Source organism: Oryzias latipes, chromosome 9, assembly GCF_002234675.1.
Source record: "Oryzias latipes chromosome 9, ASM223467v1".
In the NCBI taxonomy this organism is placed as follows: Eukaryota; Metazoa; Chordata; class Actinopteri; order Beloniformes; family Adrianichthyidae; genus Oryzias; species Oryzias latipes.
The window spans coordinates 341,434-365,480 of record NC_019867.2 but is presented as its reverse complement, the minus strand read 5'-3'; the positions used below and the strand labels follow the sequence as shown (position 1 = coordinate 365,480).

General features: G+C 53.4%; 1 protein-coding gene across 2 annotated transcripts in view; it reads left to right on the top strand.

Moving 5' to 3' along the window:
• lrrc2 (leucine rich repeat containing 2) overlaps positions 1–24,047 on the top strand; it is a 46,635-nt gene that overhangs the window by 20,543 nt on the left and 2,045 nt on the right. The gene's annotated exons all lie outside the window — the stretch shown is intronic.

Genomic DNA, 24,047 nt, shown 5'->3' with positions numbered 1-24,047 from the left:
CAGCAACGTCCAGCAGAACCACCTATCGGCAGGAACGTCCACCAGAACTACCAATCGGCAGGAAAATCCAGCAGAACCACCAATCTTCCGAAACGTCCACCAGAACCACCTATAAGAAGGAACGTCCAGCAGAACCACCTATTAGCGGGAATGGCCAGTAAAACCACCTATTAGCGGGAACGTCCACCAGAACCACCTATCGGCAGGAACGTGCACCAGAACCACCTATTAGTGGGAATGGCCAGCAGAACCACCTATTAGCGGGAATGGCCAGTAGAACCACCTATTAGCGGGAACGTCCACCAGAACCACCTATTAGCAGGAACGTCCAGCAAAACTACCAATCGGCAGGAAAATCCAGCAGAACCACCAATTGGCCGAAACGTCCACCAAAACCATCTATTAGCAGGAATGTCCACCAGAACCACCTATTAGCGGGAATGGCCAGTAGAACAACCTATTAGCAGGAATGTCCACCAGAACCACCTATTAGCGGGAATGGCCAGTAGAACAACCTATTAGCAGTAACGTCCACCAGAACCACCTATCGGCAGGAACGTCCACCAGAACCACCTATTTGCAGGAACGTCCACCAGAACTACCAATCGGCAGGAAAATCCAGCAGAACCACCAATCGGCCGAAACGTCCACCAGAACCACCTATTAGAAGGAACGTCCAGCAGAACCACCTATTAGCAGGAACGTCCACCAGAACCACCTATTAGGGCGAATGGCCAGTAAAACCGCCTATTAGCGGGAATGGCCAGTAGAACCGCCTATTAGCAGTAACGTCCAGCAGAACCACCTATCGGCAGGAACGTCCACCAGATCCACCTATCGGCAGGAAAATCCAGCAGAACCACCAATCGGCAGGAACGTCCACCAGAACTACCAATCGGCAGGGAAATCCAGCAGAACCACCAATCGGCCGAAACGTCCACCAGAGCCACCTATTAGCAGGAACGTCCACCAGAACCACCTATTAGCAGGAACGTCCACCAGAACCACCTATTAGCGGGAACGTCCAGCAGAACCACCTATCGGCAGGAACGTCCAGCAGAACCACCTATCGGCAGGAACGTCAACCAGAAACACCTATCGGCAGGAACGTCCAGCAGAACCACCTATCGGCAGGAACGTCCACCAGATCCACCTATCGGCAGGAAAATCCAGCAGAACCACCAATCGGCAGGAACGTCCACCAGAACTACCAATCGGCAGGGAAATCCAGCAGAACCACCAATCGGCCGAAACGTCCACCAGAACCACCTATTAGCAGGAACGTCCACCAGAACCACCTTTTAGCAGGAACGTCCACCAGAACCACCTATTAGCGGGAACGTCCACCAGAACCACCTATTAGCAGGAACGTCCACCAAAACCACCTATCGGCAGGAACGTCCACCAGAAACACCTATCGGCAGGAACGTCCACCAGAAACACCTATCGGCAGGAACGTCCACCAGAACCACCTATTAGCGGGAACGTCCACCAGAACCACCTATTAGCGGGAACGTCCACCAGAACCACCTATTAGCGGGAACGTCCAGCAGAACCACCTATTAGCGGGAACGTCCACCAGAACCACCTATCGGCAGGAATGTCCACCAGAACTACCAATTGGCAGGAAAATCCAGCAGAACCACCAATCGGCCGAAACTTCCACCAGAACCACCTATTAGCAGGAACATCCACCAGAACCACCTATCGGCAGGAACGTCCAGCAGAACCACCTATCGGCAGGAACGTCCACCAGAACCACCTATCGGCAGGAAAATCCAGCAGAACGACCAATCGACCGAAACGTCCACCAGAACCACCTATTAGAAGGAACGTCCACCAGAACCACCTATTAGCAGGAATGGCCAGTAGAACCACCTATTAGCGGGAACGTCCACCAGAACCACCTATCGGCAGGAACGTCCACCAGAACCACCTATTAGCGGGAATGGCCAGTAGAACCACCTATTAGCGGGAACGTCCACCAGAACCACCTATTAGCAGGAACGTCCACCAGAACTACCAATCGGCCAAAACGTCCAACAGAACCACCTATTAGAAGGAACGTCCAGCAGAACCACCTATTAGCGGGAACGTCCACCAGAACCACCTATTAGCAGGAACGTCCACCAAAACCACCTATCGGCAGGAACGTCCACCAGAAACACCTATCGGCAGGAACGTCCACCAGAACCACCTATTACCGGGAACGTCCACCAGAACCACCTATTAGCGGGAACGTCCACCAGAACCACCTATTAGCGGGAACGTCCAACAGAACCACCTATTAGCGGGAACGTCCACCAGAACCACCTATCGGCAGGAACGTCCACCAGAACTACCAATTGGCAGGAAAATCCAGCAGAACCACCAATCGGCCGAAACGTCCACCAGAACCACCTATTAGCAGGAACGTCCACCAAACCACCTATCGGCAGGAACGTCCACCAGAACCACCTATCGGCAGGAACGTCCAGCAGAACCACCTATCGGCAGGAACGTCCACCAGAACCACCTATCGGCAGGAACGTCCAGCAGAACCACCTATCGGCAGGAACGTCCACCAGAACCACCTATCGGCAGGAACGTCCACCAGAACCACCTATCGGCAGGAACGTCCACCAGAACTACCCATCGGCAGGAAAATCCAGCAGAACCACCAATCGGACGAAACGTCCACCAGAACCACCTATTAGAAGGAACGTCCACCAGAACCACCTATTAGCAGGAATGGCCAGTAGAACCACCTATTAGCGGGAACGTCCACCAGAACCACCTATCGGCAGGAACGTCCACCAGAACCACCTATCGGCAGGAACGTCCACCAGAACTACCCATCGGCAGGAAAATCCAGCAGAACCACCAATCGGCCGAAACGTCCACCAAAACCACCTATTAGAAGGAACGTCCACCAGAACCACCTATTAGCAGGAATGGCCAGTAGAACCACCTATTATCGGGAACGTCCACCAGAACCACCTATCGGCAGGAACGTCCACCAGAACCACCTATTAGCGGGAATGGCCAGCAGAACCACCTATTAGCGGGAATGGCCAGTAGAACCACCTATTAGCGGGAACGTCCACCAGAACCACCTATTAGCAGGAATGTCCACCAGAACTACCAATCGGCAGGAAAATCCAGCAGAACCACCAATCGGCCGAAACGTCCACCAGAACCACCTATTAGAAGGAACGTCCAGCAGAACCACCTATTAGCAGGAACGTCCACCAGAACCACCTATTAGCGGGAATGGCCAGTAGAACCGCCTATTAGCGGGAATGGCCAGTAAAACCGCCTATCAGCAGTAACGTCCACCAGAACCACCTATCGGCAGGAACGTCCACCAGAACCACCTATCGGCAGGAATGTCCAGCAGAACCACCTATCGGCAGGAACGTCAACCAGAAACACCTATCGGCAGGAAAATCCAGCAGAACCACCAATCGGCAGGAACGTCCACCAGAACTACCAATCGGCAGGGAAATCCAGCAGAACCACCAATCGGCCGAAACGTCCACCAGAACCACCTATTAGCAGGAACGTCCACCAGAACCACCTATTAGCGGGAACGTCCACCAGAGCCACTTATCGGCAGGAACGTCCACCAGAACCACCTATTAGCGGGAACGTCCACCAGAACCACCTATTAGCGGGAACGTCCACCAGAACCACCTATTAGCAGGAACGTCCACCAGAACCACCTATCGGCAGGAACGTCCACCAGAACCACCTATCGGCAGGAACGTCCAGTAGAACCACCTATTAGCGGGAACGTCCACCAGAACCACCTTTTAGCAGGAACGTCCACCAGAACCACCTATTAGCGGGAACGTCCACCAGAACCACCTATCGGCAGGAACGTCCACCAGAACCACCTATCGGAAGAAACATCCAGCAGACCCACCTATTAGAGGAAACGTCCACTAGAACCACCTGTCGGCAGGAACGTCCACCAGAACTACCAATCGGCAGGAAAATCCAGCAGAACCACCTATTAGCAGGAACGTCCACCAGAACCACCTATTAGCAGGAACGTCCACCAGAACCACCTATTAGCGGGAACGTCCACTAGAACCACCTGTCGGCAGGAACGTCCACCAGAACTACCAATCGGCAGGAAAATCCAGCAGAACCAACTATCGGCAGGAACGTCCACCAGAACCACCTATTAGCGGGAACGTCCAGCAGAACCACCAATTAGCGGGAACGTCCAGCAGAACCACCTATCGGCAGGAACGTCCAGCAGAACCACCTATTAGCAGGAACGTCCGCCAGAACCACGTATTAGCAGGAACGTCCAGCAGAACCACCTATCGGCAGGAACGTCCAGCAAAACCACTTATTAGCAGGAACGTCCAGCAGAACCACCTATTGGCAGGAGCGTCCAGCAGAACCACCTATTAGCAGGAACGTCCACCAGAACCACCTATCGGCAGGAACGTCCACCAGAACTACCAATTGGCAGGAAAATCCAGCAGAACCACCTATTAGATGGAACGTCCAGCAGAACCACCTATTAGCAGGAACGTCCACCAGAACCAACTATTAGCGGGAATGGCCAGTAGAACCGCCTATTAGCGGGAATGGCCAGTAGAACCGCCTATTAGCAGTAACGTCCACCAGAACCACCTATTGGCAGGAACGTCCAGCAGAACCACCTATTAGCGGGAACGTCCACCAGAACCACCTATCGGCAGGAACGTCCACCAGAACCACCTATTAGCGGGAACGTCCAGCAGAACCACCTATTGGCGGGAACGTCCAGCAGAACCACCTATCGGCAGGAACGTCCAGCAGAACCACCTATCGGCAGGACCGTCCACCAGAACCACCTATCGGCAGGAACGTCCACCAAAACCACCTATCGGCAGGAACGTCAAGCAGAACCACCTATTAGCGGGAATGGCCAGTAGAACCACCTATTAGCGGAAACGTCCACCAGAACCACCTATCGGCAGGAACGTCCACCAGAAATACCAATCGGCAGGAAAATCCAGCAGAACCACCTATTAGCGGGAAAGGCCAGTAGAACCACCTATTAGCGGAAACGTCCACCAGAACCACCTATTAGCAGGAACGTCCACCAGAACCACCTATCGGCAGGAACGTCCACCAGAACCAGCTATCGGCAAGAACGTCCAGCAGAACCACCTATCGGCAGGAACGTCCACCAGAACCACCTATCGGCAGGAACGTCCAGCAGAACCACCTATTAGGGGGAACGTCCACCAGAACCACCTATCGGCAGGAACGTCCACCAGAACCACCTATTAGCGGAAACGTCCTCCAGAACCACCTATCGGCAGGAACGTCCACCAGAACTACCAATCGGCAGGAAAATCCAGCAGAACCACCAATCGGCCGAAACATCCACCAGAACCACCTATTAGAAGGAACGTCCAGCAGAACCACCTATTAGCAGGAATGTCCACCAGAACCAACTATTAGCGGGAATGGCCAGTAGAACCGCCTATTAGCGGGAATGGCCAGTAGACCCGCCTATTAGCAGTAACGTCCACCAGAACCACCTATCGGCAGGAACGTCCACCAGAACCACCTATCGGCAGGAAAATCCAGCAGAACCACCAATCGGCAGGAACGTCCACCAGAACTACCAATCGGCAGGGAAATCCAGCAGAACCACCAATCGGCCGAAACGTCCACCAGAACCATGTATTAGCAGGAAAGTCCACCAGAACCACCTATTAGCGGGAACGTCCACCAGAACCACCTATCGGCAGAAACGTCCACCACAACCACCTATTAGCGGGAACGTCCACCAGAACCACCTATTAGCAGGAACGTCCACCAAAACCACCTATCGGCAGGAACGTCCACCAGAAACACCTATCGGCAGGAACGTCCACCAGAACCACCTATTAGCGGGAACGTCCACCAGAACCACCTATTAGCGGGAACGTCCACCAGAACCACCTATTAGCGGGAACGTCCAGCAGAACCACCTATTAGCGGGAACGTCCACCAGAACCACCTATCGGCAGGAATGTCCACCAGAACTACCAATTGGCAGGAAAATCCAGCAGAACCACCAATCGGCCGAAACGTCCACCAGAACCACCTATTAGCAGGAACGTCCACCAGAACCACCTATCGGCAGGAACGTCCACCAGAACCACCTATCGGCAGGAACGTCCAGCAGAACCACCTATCGGCAGGAACGTCCACCAGAACCACCTATCGGCAGGAACGTCCAGCAGAACCACCTATTAGCAGGAACGTCCACCAGAACCAACTATTAGCGGGAATGGCCAGTAGAACCGCCTATTAGCGGGAATGGCCAGTAGAACCGCCTATTAGCAGTAACGTCCACCAGAACCACCTATTGGCAGGAACGTCCAGCAGAACCACCTATTAGCGGGAACGTCCACCAGAACCACCTATCGGCAGGAACGTCCACCAGAACCACCTATTAGCGGGAACGTCCAGCAGAACCACCTATTGGCGGGAACGTCCAGCAGAACCACCTATCGGCAGGAACGTCCAGCAGAACCACCTATCGGCAGGACCGTCCACCAGAACCACCTATTAGAAGGAACGTCCACCAGAACCACCTATTAGCAGGAATGGCCAGTAGAACCACCTATTAGCGGGAACGTCCACCAGAACTACCCATCGGCAGGAAAATCCAGCAGAACCACCAATCGGCCGAAACGTCCACCAGAACCACCTATTAGAAGGAACGTCCAGCAGAACCACCTATTAGCAGGAACGTCCACCAGAACCACCTATTAGCGGGAATGGCCAGTAGAACCGCCTATTAGCGGGAATGGCCAGTAAAACAGCCTATCAGCAGTAACGTCCACCAGAACCACCTATCGGCAGGAACGTCCACCAGAACCACCTATCGGCAGGAACGTCCAGCAGAACCACCTATCGGCAGGAACGTCAACCAGAAACACCTATCGGCAGGAAAATCCAGCAGAACCACCAATCGGCAGGAACGTCCACCAGAACTACCAATCGGCAGGGAAATCCAGCAGAACCACCAATCGGCCGAAACGTCCACCAGAACCACCTATTAGCAGGAACGTCCACCAGAACCACCTATTAGCGGGAACGTCCACCAGAGCCACTTATCGGCAGGAACGTCCACCAGAACCACCTATTAGCGGGAACGTCCACCAGAACCACCTATTAGCGGGAACGTCCACCAGAACCACCTATTAGCAGGAACGTCCACCAGAACCACCTATCGGCAGGAACGTCCACCAGAAAAACACCTATCGGCATGAACGTCCACCAGAACCACCTATTAGCGGGAACGTCCAGCAGAACCACCTATTAGCGGGAACGTTCAGCAGAACCACCTATTAGCGGGAACTTCCACCAGAACCACCTATTAGCGGGAACGTCCAGCAGAACCACCTATTAGCGGGAACGTCCACCAGAACAACCTATCGGCAGGAATGTCCACCAGAACTACCAATCGGCAGGAAAATCCAGCAGAACCACCAATCGGCCGAAACGTCCACCAGAACCACCTATTAGAAGCAACGTCCAGCAGAACCATCTATCGGCAGGAACGTCCACCAGAACTACCAATCGGCAGGAAAATCCAGCAGAACCACCAATCGGCCGAAACGTCCACCAGAACCACCTATTAGAAGGAACGTCCAGCAGAACCACCTATTAGTGGGAATGGCCAACAGAACCACCTATTAGCGGGAATGGCCAGTAGAACCACCCATTAGCGGGAACGTCCACCAGAACCACCTATCGGCAGGAACGTGCACCAGAACCACCTATTAGTGGGAATGGCCAGCAGAACCACCTATTAGCGGGAATGGCCAGTAGAACCAACTATTAGCGGGAACGTCCACCAGAACCACCTATTAGCAGGAACGTTCAGCAAAACTACCAATCGGCATGAAAATCCAGCAGAACTACCAATTGGCCGAAACGTCCACCAAAACCATCTATTAGCAGGAATGTCCACCAGAACCACCTATTAGCGGGAATGGCCAGTAGAACAATCTATTAGCAGTAACGTCCACCAGAACCACCTATCGGCAGGAACGTCCACCAGAACCACCTATTTGCAGGGACGTCCACCAGAACTACCAATCGGCAGGAAAATCCAGCAGAACCACCAATCGGCCGAAACGTCCACCAAAACCACCTATTAGAAGGAACGTCCAGCAGAACCACCTATTAGCAGGAACGTCCACCAGAACCACCTATTAGCGGGAACGTCCACCAGAACCACCTATTAGCGGGAACGTCCACCAGAACCACCTATTAGCAGGAACGTCCACTAGAACCACCTATCGGCAGGAACGTCCACCAGAAAAACACCTATCGGCAGGAACGTCCACCAGAACCACCTATTAGCGGGAACGTCCAGCAGAACCACCTATTAGCGGGAACGTTCAGCAGAACCACCTATTAGCGGGAACGTCCACCAGAACCACCTATTAGCGGGAACGTCCAGCAGAACCACCTATTAGCGGGAACGTCCACCAGAACCACCTATCGGCAGGAATGTCCACCAGAACTACCAATCGGCAGGAAAATCCAGCAGAACCACCAATCGGCCGAAACGTCCACCAGAACCACCTATTAGCAGCAACGTCCAGCAGAACCACCTATCGGCAGGAACGTCCACCAGAACTACCAATCGGCAGGAAAATCCAGCAGAACCACCTATCGGCCGAAACGTCCACCAGAACCACCTATTAGAAGGAACGTCCAGCAGAACCACCTATTAGCGGGAATGGCCAGTAAAACCACCTATTAGCGGGAACGTCCACCAGAACCACCTATCGGCAGGAATGTCCACCAGAACTACCAATCGGCAGGAAAATCCAGCAGAACCACCAATCGGCCGAAACGTCCACCAGAACCACCTATTAGAATCAACGTCCAGCAGAACCACCTATCGGCAGGAACGTCCACCAGAACTACCAATCGGCAGGAAAATCCAGCAGAACCACCAATCGGCCGAAACGTCCACCAGAACCACCTATTAGAAGGAACGTCCAGCAGAACCACCTATTAGTGGGAATGGCCAACAGAACCACCTATTAGCGGGAATGGCCAGTAGAACCACCTATTAGCGGGAACGTCCACCAGAACCACCTATCGGCAGGAACGTGCACCAGAACCACCTATTAGTGGGAATGGCCAGCAGAACCACCTATTAGCGGGAATGGCCAGTAGAACCAACTATTAGCGGGAACGTCCACCAGAACCACCTATTAGCAGGAACGTTCAGCAAAACTACCAATCGGCATGAAAATCCAGCAGAACTACCAATTGGCCGAAACGTCCACCAAAACCATCTATTAGCAGGAATGTCCACCAGAACCACCTATTAGCGGGAATGGCCAGTAGAACAATCTATTAGCAGTAACGTCCACCAGAACCACCTATCGGCAGGAACGTCCACCAGAACCACCTATTTGCAGGGACGTCCACCAGAACTACCAATCGGCAGGAAAATCCAGCAGAACCACCAATCGGCCGAAACGTCCACCAAAACCACCTATTAGCAGGAACGTCCACCAGAACCACCTATTAGCGGGAACGTCCACCAGAACCACCTATTAGCGGGAACGTCCACCAGAACCACCTATTAGCAGGAACGTCCACCAGAAAAACACCTATCGGCAGGAACGTCCACCAGAACCACCTATTAGCGGGAACGTCCAGCAGAACCACCTATTAGCGGAACGTTCAGCAGAACCACCTATTAGCGGGAACGTCCACCAGAACCACCTATTAGCGGGAACGTCCAGCAGAACCACCTATTAGCGGGAACGTCCACCAGAACCACCTATCGGCAGGAATGTCCACCAGAACTACCAATCGGCAGGAAAATCCAGCAGAACCACCAATCGGCCGAAACGTCCACCAGAACCACCTATTAGCAGCAACGTCCAGCAGAACCACCTATCGGCAGGAACGTCCACCAGAACTACCAATCGGCAGGAAAATCCAGCAGAACCACCTATCGGCCGAAACGTCCACCAGAACCACCTATTAGAAGGAACGTCCAGCAGAACCACCTATTAGCGGGAATGGCCAGTAAAACCACCTATTAGCGGGAACGTCCACCAGAACCACCTATCGGCAGGAATGTCCACCAGAACTACCAATCGGCAGGAAAATCCAGCAGAACCACCAATCGGCCGAAACGTCCACCAGAACCACCTATTAGAATCAACGTCCAGCAGAACCACCTATCGGCAGGAACGTCCACCAGAACTACCAATCGGCAGGAAAATCCAGCAGAACCACCAATCGGCCGAAACGTCCACCAGAACCACCTATTAGAAGGAACGTCCAGCAGAACCACCTATTAGTGGGAATGGCCAACAGAACCACCTATTAGCGGGAATGGCCAGTAGAACCACCTATTAGCGGGAACGTCCACCAGAACCACCTATCGGCAGGAACGTGCACCAGAACCACCTATTAGTGGGAATGGCCAGCAGAACCACCTATTAGCGGGAATGGCCAGTAGAACCAACTATTAGCGGGAACGTCCACCAGAACCACCTATTAGCAGGAACGTTCAGCAAAACTACCAATCGGCATGAAAATCCAGCAGAACTACCAATTGGCCGAAACGTCCACCAAAACCATCTATTAGCAGGAATGTCCACCAGAACCACCTATTAGCGGGAATGGCCAGTAGAACAATCTATTAGCAGTAACGTCCACCAGAACCACCTATCGGCAGGAACGTCCACCAGAACCACCTATTTGCAGGGACGTCCACCAGAACTACCAATCGGCAGGAAAATCCAGCAGAACCACCAATCGGCCGAAACGTCCACCAAAACCACCTATTAGCAGGAACGTCCACCAGAACCACCTATTAGCGGGAACGTCCACCAGAACCACCTATTAGCGGGAACGTCCACCAGAACCACCTATTAGCAGGAACGTCCACTAGAACCACCTATCGGCAGGAACGTCCACCAGAAAAACACCTATCGGCAGGAACGTCCACCAGAACCACCTATTAGCGGGAACGTCCAGCAGAACCACCTATTAGCGGGAACGTTCAGCAGAACCACCTATTAGCGGGAACGTCCACCAGAACCACCTATTAGCGGGAACGTCCAGCAGAACCACCTATTAGCGGGAACGTCCACCAGAACCACCTATCGGCAGGAATGTCCACCAGAACTACCAATCGGCAGGAAAATCCAGCAGAACCACCAATCGGCCGAAACGTCCACCAGAACCACCTATTAGCAGCAACGTCCAGCAGAACCACCTATCGGCAGGAACGTCCACCAGAACTACCAATCGGCAGGAAAATCCAGCAGAACCACCTATCGGCCGAAACGTCCACCAGAACCACCTATTAGAAGGAACGTCCAGCAGAACCACCTATTAGCGGGAATGGCCAGTAAAACCACCTATTAGCGGGAACGTCCACCAGAACCACCTATCGGCAGGAATGTCCACCAGAACTACCAATCGGCAGGAAAATCCAGCAGAACCACCAATCGGCCGAAACGTCCACCAGAACCACCTATTAGAATCAACGTCCAGCAGAACCACCTATCGGCAGGAACGTCCACCAGAACTACCAATCGGCAGGAAAATCCAGCAGAACCACCAATCGGCCGAAACGTCCACCAGAACCACCTATTAGAAGGAACGTCCAGCAGAACCACCTATTAGTGGGAATGGCCAACAGAACCACCTATTAGCGGGAATGGCCAGTAGAACCACCTATTAGCGGGAACGTCCACCAGAACCACCTATCGGCAGGAACGTGCACCAGAACCACCTATTAGTGGGAATGGCCAGCAGAACCACCTATTAGCGGGAATGGCCAGTAGAACCACCTATTAGCGGGAACGTCCACCAGAACCACCTATTAGCAGGAACGTCCAGCAAAACTACCAATCGGCAGGAAAATCCAGCAGAACTACCAATTGGCCGAAACGTCCACCAAAACCATCTATTAGCAGGAATGTCCACCAGAACCACCTATTAGCGGGAATGGCCAGTAGAACAACCTATTAGCAGTAACGTCCACCAGAACCACCTATCGGCAGGAACGTCCACCAGAACCACCTATTAGCGGGAATGGCCAGTAGAACAACCTATTAGCAGTAACGTCCACCAGAACCACCTATCGGCAGGAACGTCCACCAGAACCACCTATTTGCAGGGACGTCCACCAGAACTACCAATCGGCAGGAAAATCCAGCAGAACCACCAATCGGCCGAAACGTCCACCAGAACCACCTATTAGAAGGAACGTCCAGCAGAACCACCTATTAGCAGGAACGTCCACCAGAACCACCTATTAGCGGGAACGTCCACCAGAACCACCTATTAGCGGGAACGTCCACCAGAACCACCTATTAGCAGGAACGTCCACTAGAACCACCTATCGGCAGGAACGTCCACCAGAAAAACACCTATTGGCAGGAACGTCCACCAGAACCACCTGTTAGCGGGAACGTCCAGCAGAACCACCTATTAGCGGGAACGTTCAGCAGAACCACCTATTAGCGGGAACGTCCACCAGAACCACCTATTAGCGGGAACGTCCAGCAGAACCACCTATTAGCGGGAACGTCCACCAGAACCACCTATCGGCAGGAATGTCCACCAAAACTACCAATCGGCAGGAAAATCCAGCAGAACCACCAATCGGCCGAAACGTCCACCAGAACCACCTATTAGCAGCAACGTCCAGCAGAACCACCTATCGGCAGGAACGTCCACCAGAACTACCAATCGGCAGGAAAATCCAGCAGAACCACCTATCGGCCGAAACGTCCACCAGAACCACCTATTAGAATGAACGTCCAGCAGAACCACCTATTAGCGGGAATGGCCAGTAAAACCACCTATTAGCGGGAACGTCCACCAGAACCACCTATCGGCAGGAACGTGCACCAGAACCACTTATTAGTGGGAATGGCCAGCAGAAATACCTATTAGCGGGAATGGCCAACAGAACCACCTATTAGCAGGAACGTCCACCAGAACCACCTATTAGCGCGAATGGCCAGTAGAACCGCCTATTAGCGGGAATGGCCAGTAGAACCGCCTATTAGCAGTAACGTCCACCAGAACCACTTATCGGCAGGAACGTCCACCAGAACCACCTATCGACAGGAACGTCCAGCAGAACCACCTATGGGCAGGAACGTCCACCAGATCCACCTATCGGCAGGAAAATCCAGCAGAACCACCAATCGGCAGGAACGTCCACCAGAACTACCAATCGGCAGGGAAATCCAGCAGAACCACCAATCGGCCGAAACGTCCACCAGAACCACCTATTAGCAGGAACGTCCACCAGAACCACCTTTTAGCAGGAACGTCCACCAGAACCACCTATTAGCGGGAACGTCCACCAGAACCACCTATTAGCAGGAACGTCCACCAAAACCACCAAACGGCAGGAACGTCCACCAGTAACACCTATCGGCAGGAACGTCCACCAGAACCACCTATTAGCGGGAACGTCCACCAGAACCACCTATTAGCGGGAACGTCCACCAGAACCACCTATCGGCAGGAACGTCCACCAGAACCACCTATTAGCGGGAACGTCCAGCAGAACCACCTATTAGCGGGAACGTCCACCAGAACCACCTATTAGCGGGAACGTCCACCAGAACCACCTATCGGCAGGAACGTCCACCAGAACCACCTATTAGCGGGAACGTCCACCAGAACCACCTATTAGCGGGAACGTCCACCAGAACCACCTATTAGCGGGAACGTCCACCAGAACCACCTATTCGCAGGAACGTCCACCAGAACCACCTATTAGCGGGTACGTCCACCAGACCCACCTATCGGCAGGAACGTCCACCAGAACCACCTATTAGCGGGAACGTCCAGCAGAACCACCTATTAGCGGGAACGTCCACCAGAACCACCTATCGGCAGGAACGTCCACCAGAACCACCTATCGGCAGGAACGTCCACCAGAACCACCTATCGGCAGGAACGTCCACCAGAACCACCAATCGGCAGGAACGTCCACCAGAACTACCAATCGGCAGGGAAATCCAGCAGAACCACCAATCGGCCGAAACGTCCACCAGAACCACCTATTAGCAGGAACGTCCACCATAACCACCTATTAGCAGGAACGTCCACCAGAACCACCTATTAGCGGGAACGTCCACCAGAACCACCTATCGGCAGGAACGTCCACCAGAACCACCTATTAGCGGGAACATCCACCAGAACCACCTATAAGCGGGAACGTCCACCAGAACCACCTATTAGCAGGAACGTCCACCAGAACCACCTATCGGCAGGAACGTCCACCAGAAACACCTATCGGCAGGAACGTCCACCAGAACCACCTATTAGCAGGAACGTCCACCAAAACCACCTATTTGCGGGAACGTCCACCAGAACCACCTATTAGCGGGAACGTCCACCAGAACCACCTATTAGCGGGAACGTCCACCAGAACCACCTATTCGCAGGAACGTCCACCAGAACCACCTATCGGCAGGAACGTCCAGCAGAACCACCTATCGGCAGGAACGTCCACCAGATCCACCAATCGGCAGGAAAATACAGCAGAACCACCAATCGGCAGGAACGTCCACCAGAACTACCAATCGGCAGGGAAATCCAGCAGAACCACCAATCGGCCGAAACGTCCACCAGAACCACCTATTAGCAGGAACGTCCACCAGAACCACCTATTAGCAGGAACGTCCACCAGAACCACCTATTAGCGGGAACGTCCACCAGAACCACCTATCGGCAGGAACGTCCACCAGAACCACCTATTAGCGGGAACTTCCACCAGAACCACCTATTAGCGGGAACGTCCACCAGAACCACCTATCGGCAGGAACGTCCACCAGAACCACTTATCGGCAGGAACGTCCACCAGAACCACCTATCGGCAGGAACGTCCACCAGAACCAGCAATCGGCAGGAACGTCCACCAGAACTACCAATCGGAAGGGAAATCCAGCAGAACCACCAATCGGCCGAAACGTCCACCAGAACCACCTATTAGCAGGAACGTCCACCAGAACCACCTATTAGCAGGAACGTCCACTAGAACCACCAATTAGCGGGAACGTCCACCAGAACCACCTATTCGCAGGAACGTCCACCAGAACCACCTATTAGCAGGAACGTCCACCAGAACCACCTATTAGCGGGAACGTCCACCAGAACCACCTATCGGCAGGAACGTCCACCAGAACCACCTATTAGCGGGAACGTCCAGCAGAACCACCTATTAGCGGGAACGTCCACCAGAACCACCTATTAGCGGGAACGTCCACCAGACACCTCGGCAGGAACGTCCACCAGAACCACCTATTAGCGGGAACGTCCACCAGAACCACCTATTAGCGGGAACGTCCACCAGAACCACCTATTAGCGGGAACGTCCACCAGAACCACCTATCGGCAGGAACGTCCACCAGAACCACCTATTAGCGGGAACTTCCACCAGAACCACCTATTAGCGGGAACGTCCACCAGAACCACCTATCGGCAGGAACGTCCACCAGAACCACTTATCGGCAGGAACGTCCACCAGAACCACCTATCGGCAGGAACGTCCACCAGAACCAGCAATCGGCAGGAACATCCACCAGAACTACCAATCGGAAGGGAAATCCAGCAGAACCACCAATCGGCCGAAACGTCCACCAGAACCACCTATTAGCAGGAACGTCCACCAGAACCACCTATTAGCAGGAACGTCCACTAGAACCACCAATTAGCGGGAACGTCCACCAGAACCACCTATTCGCAGGAACGTCCACCAGAACCACCTATTAGCAGGAACGTCCACCAGAACCACCTATTAGCGGGAACGTCCACCAGAACCACCTATCGGCAGGAACGTCCACCAGAACCACCTATTAGCGGGAACGTCCAGCAGAACCACCTATTAGCGGGAACGTCCACCAGAAACACCTATTAGCGGGAACGTCCACCAGAACCACCTATCGGCAGGAACGTCCACCAGAACCACCTATTAGCGGGAACGTCCACCAGAACCACCTATTAGCGGGAACGTCCACCAGAACCACCTATTAGCGGGAACGTCCACCAGAACCACCTATTCGCAGGAACGTCCACCAGAACCACCTATTAGCAGGAACGTCCACCAGAACCACCTATTAGCGGGTACGTCCACCAGAACCACCTATCGGCAGGAACGTCCACCAGAACCACCTATTAGCGGGAACGTCCAGCAGAACCACCTATTAGCGGGAACGTCCACCAGAACCACCTATCGGCAGGAACGTCCACCAGAACCACCTATCGGCAGGAACGTCCACCAGAACCACCTATCGGCAGGAACGTCCACCAGAACCACCAATCGGCAGGAACGTCCACCAGAACTACCAATCGGCAGGGAAATCCAGCAGAACCACCAATTGGCCGAAATGTCCACCTGAACCACCTATTAGAAGGAACGTCCAGCAGAACCACCTATTAGCAGGAACGTCCACCAGAACCACCTATTAGCAGGAACGTCCAGCAGAACCACCTATCGGCAGGAACGTCCACCAGAACCACCTATCGGCAGGAACGTCCACCAGAACTACCTATTAGCGGGAACGTCCACCAGAACCACCTATTAGCAGGAACGTCCACCAGAACCACCTATTAGCGGGAACGTCCACCAGAACCACCTATCGGCAGGAACGTCCACCAGAACCACCTATTAGCGGGAACGTCCACCAGAACCACCTATTAGCGGGAACGTCCACCAGAACCACCTATTAGCAGGAACGTCCACCAGAACCACCTATTAGCAGGAACGTCCACCAGAACCACCTATTAGCAGGAACGTCCAGCAGAACCACCTATCGGCAGGAACGTCCACCAGAACTACCAATCGGCAGGAAAATCCAGCAGAACCACCAATCGGCCGAAACGTCCACCAGAACCACCTATTAGAAGGAACGTCCACCAGAACCACCTATTAGCAGGAACGTCCAGCAGAACCACCTATTAGCGGGAACGTCCACCAGAACCACCTATCGGCAGGAACTTCCACCAGAACCACCTATCAGCAGGAACGTCCACCAGAACCACCTATTAGCAGGAACGTCCACCAGAACTACCAATCGGCAGGAAAATCCAGCAGAACCACCAATCGGCCGAAACGTCCACCAGAACCACCTATTAGAAGGAATGGCCAGTGGAACCACCTATTAGCGGTAATGGCCAGCAGAACCACCTATTAGCGGGAATGGCCAGTAGAACCACCTATTAGCGGGAACGTCCACCAGAACCACCTATTAGCAGGAACGTCCACCAAAACTACCAATCGGCAGGAAAATCCAGCAGAACCACCTATTAGCAGTAACGTCCACCAGAACCACCTATCGGCAGGAACGTCCACCAGAACCACCTATTGGCAGGAACGTCCAGCAGAACCACCTATTAGCGGGAACGGCCAGTGGAACCACCTATTAGCGGGAACGGCCAGTAGAACCACCTGTTAGCGGGAACGTCCACCAGAACCACCTATCGGCAGGAACTTCCACCAGAACCACCAATCGGCTGAAACATCCACCAGAACCACCTATTAGAAGGAACGTCCACCAGAACCACCTATTAGCAGGAACGTCCAGCAGAACCACCTATTAGCGGGAACGTCCACCAGAACCACCTATCGGCAGGAACGTCCACCAGAACCACCTATCGGCAGGAACGTCCACCAGAACCACCTATCGGCAGGAACGTCCACCAGAACCACCAATCGGCAGGAACGTCCACCAGAACTACCAATCGGCAGGGAAATCCAGCAGAACCACCAATTGGCCGAAACGTCCACCTGAACCACCTATTAGAAGGAACGTCCAGCAGAACCACCTATTAGCAGGAACGTCCACCAGAACCACCTATTAGCAGGAACGTCCAGCAGAACCACCTATCGGCAGGAACGTCCACCAGAACCACCTATCGGCAGGAACGTCCACCAGAACTACCTATTAGCGGGAACGTCCACCAGAACCACCTATTAGCAGGAACGTCCACCAGAACCACCTATTAGCGGGAACGTCCACCAGAACCACCTATCGGCAGGAACGTCCACCAGAACCACCTATTAGCGGGAACGTCCACCAGAACCACCTATTAGCGGGAACGTCCACCAGAACCACCTATTAGCAGGAACGTCCACCAGAACCACCTATTAGCAGGAACGTCCACCAGAACCACCTATTAGCAGGAACGTCCAGCAGAACCACCTATCGGCAGGAACGTCCACCAGAACTACCAATCGGCAGGAACGTCCACCAGAACCACCTATTAGCGGGAACGTCCACCAGAACCACCTATTAGCGGGAACGTCCACCAGAACCACCTATTAGCAGGAACGTCCACCAGAACCACCTATTAGCAGGAACGTCCACCAGAACCACCTATTAGCAGGAACGTCCAGCAGAACCACCTATCGGCAGGAACGTCCACCAGAACTACCAATCGGCAGGAAAATCCAGCAGAACCACCAATCGGCCGAAACGTCCACCAGAACCACCTATTAGAAGGAACGTCCACCAGAACCACCTATTAGCAGGAACGTCCAGCAGAACCACCTATTAGCGGGAACGTCCACCAGAACCACCTATCGGCAGGAACTTCCACCAGAACCACCTATCAGCAGGAACGTCCACCAGAACCACCTATTAGCAGGAACGTCCACCAGAACTACCAATCGGCAGGAAAATCCAGCAGAACCACCAATCGGCCGAAACGTCCACCAGAACCACCTATTAGAAGGAATGGCCAGTGGAACCACCTATTAGCGGTAATGGCCAGCAGAACCACCTATTAGCGGGAATGGCCAGTAGAACCACCTATTAGCGGGAACGTCCACCAGAACCACCTATTAGCAGGAACGTCCACCAGAACTACCAATCGGCAGGAAAATCCAGCAGAACCACCTATTAGCAGTAACGTCCACCAGAACCACCTATCGGCAGGAACGTCCACCAGAACCACCTATTGGCAGGAACGTCCAGCAGAACCACCTATTAGCGGGAACGGCCAGTGGAACCACCTATTAGCGGGAACGGCCAGTAGAACCACCTGTTAGCGGGAACGTCCACCAGAACCACCTATCGGCAGGAACTTCCACCAGAACCACCAATCGGCTGAAACATCCACCAGAACCACCTATTAGAAGGAACGTCCACCAGAACCACCTATTAGCAGGAACGTCCAGCAGAACCACCTATTAGCGGGAACGTCCACCAGAACCACCTATCGGCAGGAACGTCCACCAGAACCACCTATTAGCAAGAACGTCCACCAGAACTACCAATCGGCAGGAAAATCCAGCAGAACCACCAATCGGCCGAAACGTCCACCAGAACCACCTATTAGAAGGAATGGCCAGTAGAACCACCTATTAGCGGGAATGGCCAGCAGAACCACCTATTAGCGGGAATGGCCAGTAGAACCACCTATTAGCGGGAACGTCCACCAGAACCACCTATTAGCAGGAACGTCCACCAGAACTACCAATCGGCAGGAAAATCCAGCAGAACCACCAATTGGCCGAAACGTCCACCAGAACCACCTATTAGCAGGAACGTCCACCAGAACTACCAATCGGCAGGAAAATCCAGCAGAACCGCCTATTAGCAGTAACGTCCACCAGAACCACCTATCGGCAGGAACGTCCACCAGAACCACCTATTAGCAGGAACGTCCACCAGAACTACCAATCGGCAGGAAAATCCAGCAGAACCACCAATCGGCCGAAACGTCCACCAGAACCACCTATTGGAAGGAATGGCCAGTGGAACCACCTATTAGCGGGAATGGCCAGCAGAACCACCTATTAGCGGGAATGGCCAGTAGAACCACCTATTAGCGGGAACGTCCACCAGAACCACCTATTAGCAGGAACGTCCACCAGAACTACCAATCGGCAGGAAAATCCAGCAGAACCACCTATTAGCAGTAACGTCCACCAGAACCACCTATCGGCAGGAACGTCCACCAGAACCACCTATTGGCAGGAACGTCCAGCAGAACCACCTATTAGCGGGAATGGCCAGTGGAACCACCTATTAGCGGGAATGGCCAGTAGAACCACCTGTTAGCGGGAACGTCCACCAGAACCACCTATCGGCAGGAACTTCCACCAGAACCACCAATCGGCCGAAACGTCCACCAGAACCACCTATTAGAAGGAACGTCCACCAGAACCACCTATTAGCAGGAACGTCCAGCAGAACCACCTATTAGCGGGAACGTCCACCAGAACCACCTATCGGCAGGAACGTCCACCAGAACCACCTATTAGCAGGAACGTCCACCAGAACTACCAATCGGCAGGAAAATCCAGCAGAACCACCAATCGGCAGAAACGTCCACCAGAACCACCTATTAGAAGGAATGGCCAGTAGAACCACCTATTAGCGGGAATGGCCAGCAGAACCACCTATTAGCGGGAATGGCCAGTAGAACCACCTATTAGCGGGAACGTCCACCAGAACCACCTATTAGCAGGAACGTCCACCAGAACTACCAATCGGCAGGAAAATCCAGCAGAACCACCAATTGGCCGAAACGTCCACCAGAACCACCTATTAGCAGGAACGTCCACCAGAACTACCAATCGGCAGGAAAATCCAGCAGAACCACCTATTAGCAGTAACGTCCACCAGAACCACCTATTAGAAGGAATGGCCAGTGGAACCACCTATTAGCGGGAATGGCCAGCAGAACCACCTATTAGCGGGAATGGCCAGTAGAACCACCTATTAGCGGGAACGTCCACCAGAACCACCTATTAGCAGGAACGTCCACCAGAACTACCAATCGGCAGGAAAATCCAGCAGAACCACCTATTAGCAGTAACGTCCACCAGAACCACCTATCGGCAGGAACGTCCACCAGAACCACCTATTAGAAGGAATGGCCAGTAGAACCACCTATTAGCGGGAATGGCCAGCAGAACCACCTATTAGCGGGAATGGCCAGTAGAACCACCTATTAGCGGGAACGTCCACCAGAACCACCTATTAGCAGGAACGTCCACCAGAACTACCAATCGGCAGGAAAATCCAGCAGAACCACCAATTGGCCGAAACGTCCACCAGAACCACCTATTAGCAGGAACGTCCACCAGAACTACCAATCGGCAGGAAAATCCAGCAGAACCACCTATTAGCAGTAACGTCCACCAGAACCACCTATTAGAAGGAATGGCCAGTGGAACCACCTATTAGCGGGAATGGCCAGCAGAACCACCTATTAGCGGGAATGGCCAGTAGAACCACCTATTAGCGGGAACGTCCACCAGAACCACCTATTAGCAGGAACGTCCACCAGAACTACCAATCGGCAGGAAAATCCAGCAGAACCACCTATTAGCAGTAACGTCCACCAGAACCACCTATCGGCAGGAACGTCCACCAGAACCACCTATTGGCAGGAACGTCCAGCAGAACCACCTATTAGCGGGAATGGCCAGTGGAACCACCTATCAGCAGGAACGTCCACCAGAACCACCTATTAGCAGGAACGTCCACCAGAACTACCAATCGGCAGGAAAATCCAGCAGAACCACCAATCGGCCGAAACGTCCACCAGAACCACCTATTAGAAGGAATGGCCAGTGGAACCACCTATTAGCGGTCATGGCCAGCAGAACCACCTATTAGCGGGAATGGCCAGTAGAACCACCTATTAGCGGGAACGTCCACCAGAACCACCTATTAGCAGGAACGTCCACCAGAACTACCAATCGGCAGGAAAATCCAGCAGAACCACCTATTAGCAGTAACGTCCACCAGAACCACCTATCGGCAGGAACGTCCACCAGAACCACCTATTGGCAGGAACGTCCAGCAGAACCACCTATTAGCGGGAACGGCCAGTGGAACCACCTATTAGCGGGAACGGCCAGTAGAACCACCTGTTAGCGGGAACGTCCACCAGAACCACCTATCGGCAGGAACTTCCACCAGAACCACCAATCGGCTGAAACATCCACCAGAACCACCTATTAGAAGGAACGTCCACCAGAACCACCTATTAGCAGGAACGTCCAGCAGAACCACCTATTAGCGGGAACGTCCACCAGAACCACCTATCGGCAGGAACGTCCACCAGAACCACCTATTAGCAGGAACGTCCACCAGAACTACCAATCGGCAGGAAAATCCAGCAGAACCACCAATCGGCCGAAACGTCCACCAGAACCACCTATTAGAAGGAATGGCCAGTAGAACCACCTATTAGCGGGAATGGCCAGCAGAACCACCTATTAGCGGGAATGGCCAGTAGAACCACCTATTAGCGGGAACGTCCACCAGAACCACCTATTAGCAGGAACGTCCACCAGAACTACCAATCGGCAGGAAAATCCAGCAGAACCACCAATTGGCCGAAACGTCCACCAGAACCACCTATTAGCAGGAACGTCCACCAGAACTACCAATCGGCAGGAAAATCCAGCAGAACCGCCTATTAGCAGTAACGTCCACCAGAACCACCTATCGGCAGGAACGTCCACCAGAACCACCTATTAGCAGGAACGTCCACCAGAACTACCAATCGGCAGGAAAATCCAGCAGAACCACCAATCGGCCGAAACGTCCACCAGAACCACCTATTAGAAGGAATGGCCAGTGGAACCACCTATTAGCGGGAATGGCCAGCAGAACCACCTATTAGCGGGAATGGCCAGTAGAACCACCTATTAGCGGGAACGTCCACCAGAACCACCTATTAGCAGGAACGTCCACCAGAACTACCAATCGGCAGGAAAATGCAGCAGAACCACCTATTAGCAGTAACGTCCACCAGAACCACCTATCGGCAGGAACGTCCACCAGAACCACCTATTGGCAGGAACGTCCAGCAGAACCACCTATTAGCGGGAATGGCCAGTGGAACCACCTATTAGCGGGAATGGCCAGTAGAACCACCTGTTAGCGGGAACGTCCACCAGAACCACCTATCGGCAGGAACTTCCACCAGAACCACCAATCGGCCGAAACGTCCACCAGAACCACCTATTAGAAGGAACGTCCACCAGAACCACCTATTAGCAGGAACGTCCAGCAGAACCACCTATTAGCGGGAACGTCCACCAGAACCACCTATCGGCAGGAACGTCCACCAGAACCACCTATTAGCAGGAACGTCCACCAGAACTACCAATCGGCAGGAAAATCCAGCAGAACCACCAATCGGCAGAAACGTCCACCAGAACCACCTATTAGAAGGAATGGCCAGTAGAACCACCTATTAGCGGGAATGGCCAGCAGAACCACCTATTAGCGGGAATGGCCAGTAGAACCACCTATTAGCGGGAACGTCCACCAGAACCACCTATTAGCAGGAACGTCCACCAGAACTACCAATCGGCAGGAAAATCCAGCAGAACCACCAATTGGCCGAAACGTCCACCAGAACCACCTATTAGCAGGAACGTCCACCAGAACTACCAATCGGCAGGAAAATCCAGCAGAACCACCTATTAGCAGTAATGTCCACCAGAACCACCTATTAGAAGGAATGGCCAGTGGAACCACCTATTAGCGGGAATGGCCAGCAGAACCACCTATTAGCGGGAATGGCCAGTAGAACCACCTATTAGCGGGAACGTCCACCAGAACCACCTATTAGCAGGAACGTCCACCAGAACTACCAATCGGCAGGAAAATCCAGCAGAACCACCTATTAGCAGTAACGTCCACCAGAACCACCTATCGGCAGGAACGTCCACCAGAACCACCTATTGGCAGGAACGTCCAGCAGAACCACCTATTAGCGGGAATGGCCAGTGGAACCACCTATTAGCGGGAATGGCCAGTAGAACCACCTGTTAGCGGGAACGTCCACCAGAACCACCTATCGGCAGGAACTTCCACCAGAACCACCAATCGGCCGAAACGTCCACCAGAACCACCTATTAGAAGGAACGTCCACCAGAACCACCTATTAGCAGGAACGTCCAGCAGAACCACCTATTAGCGGGAACGTCCACCAGAACCACCTATCGGCAGGAACGTCCACCAGAACCACCTCTTAGCAGGAACGTCCACCAGAACTACCAATCGGCA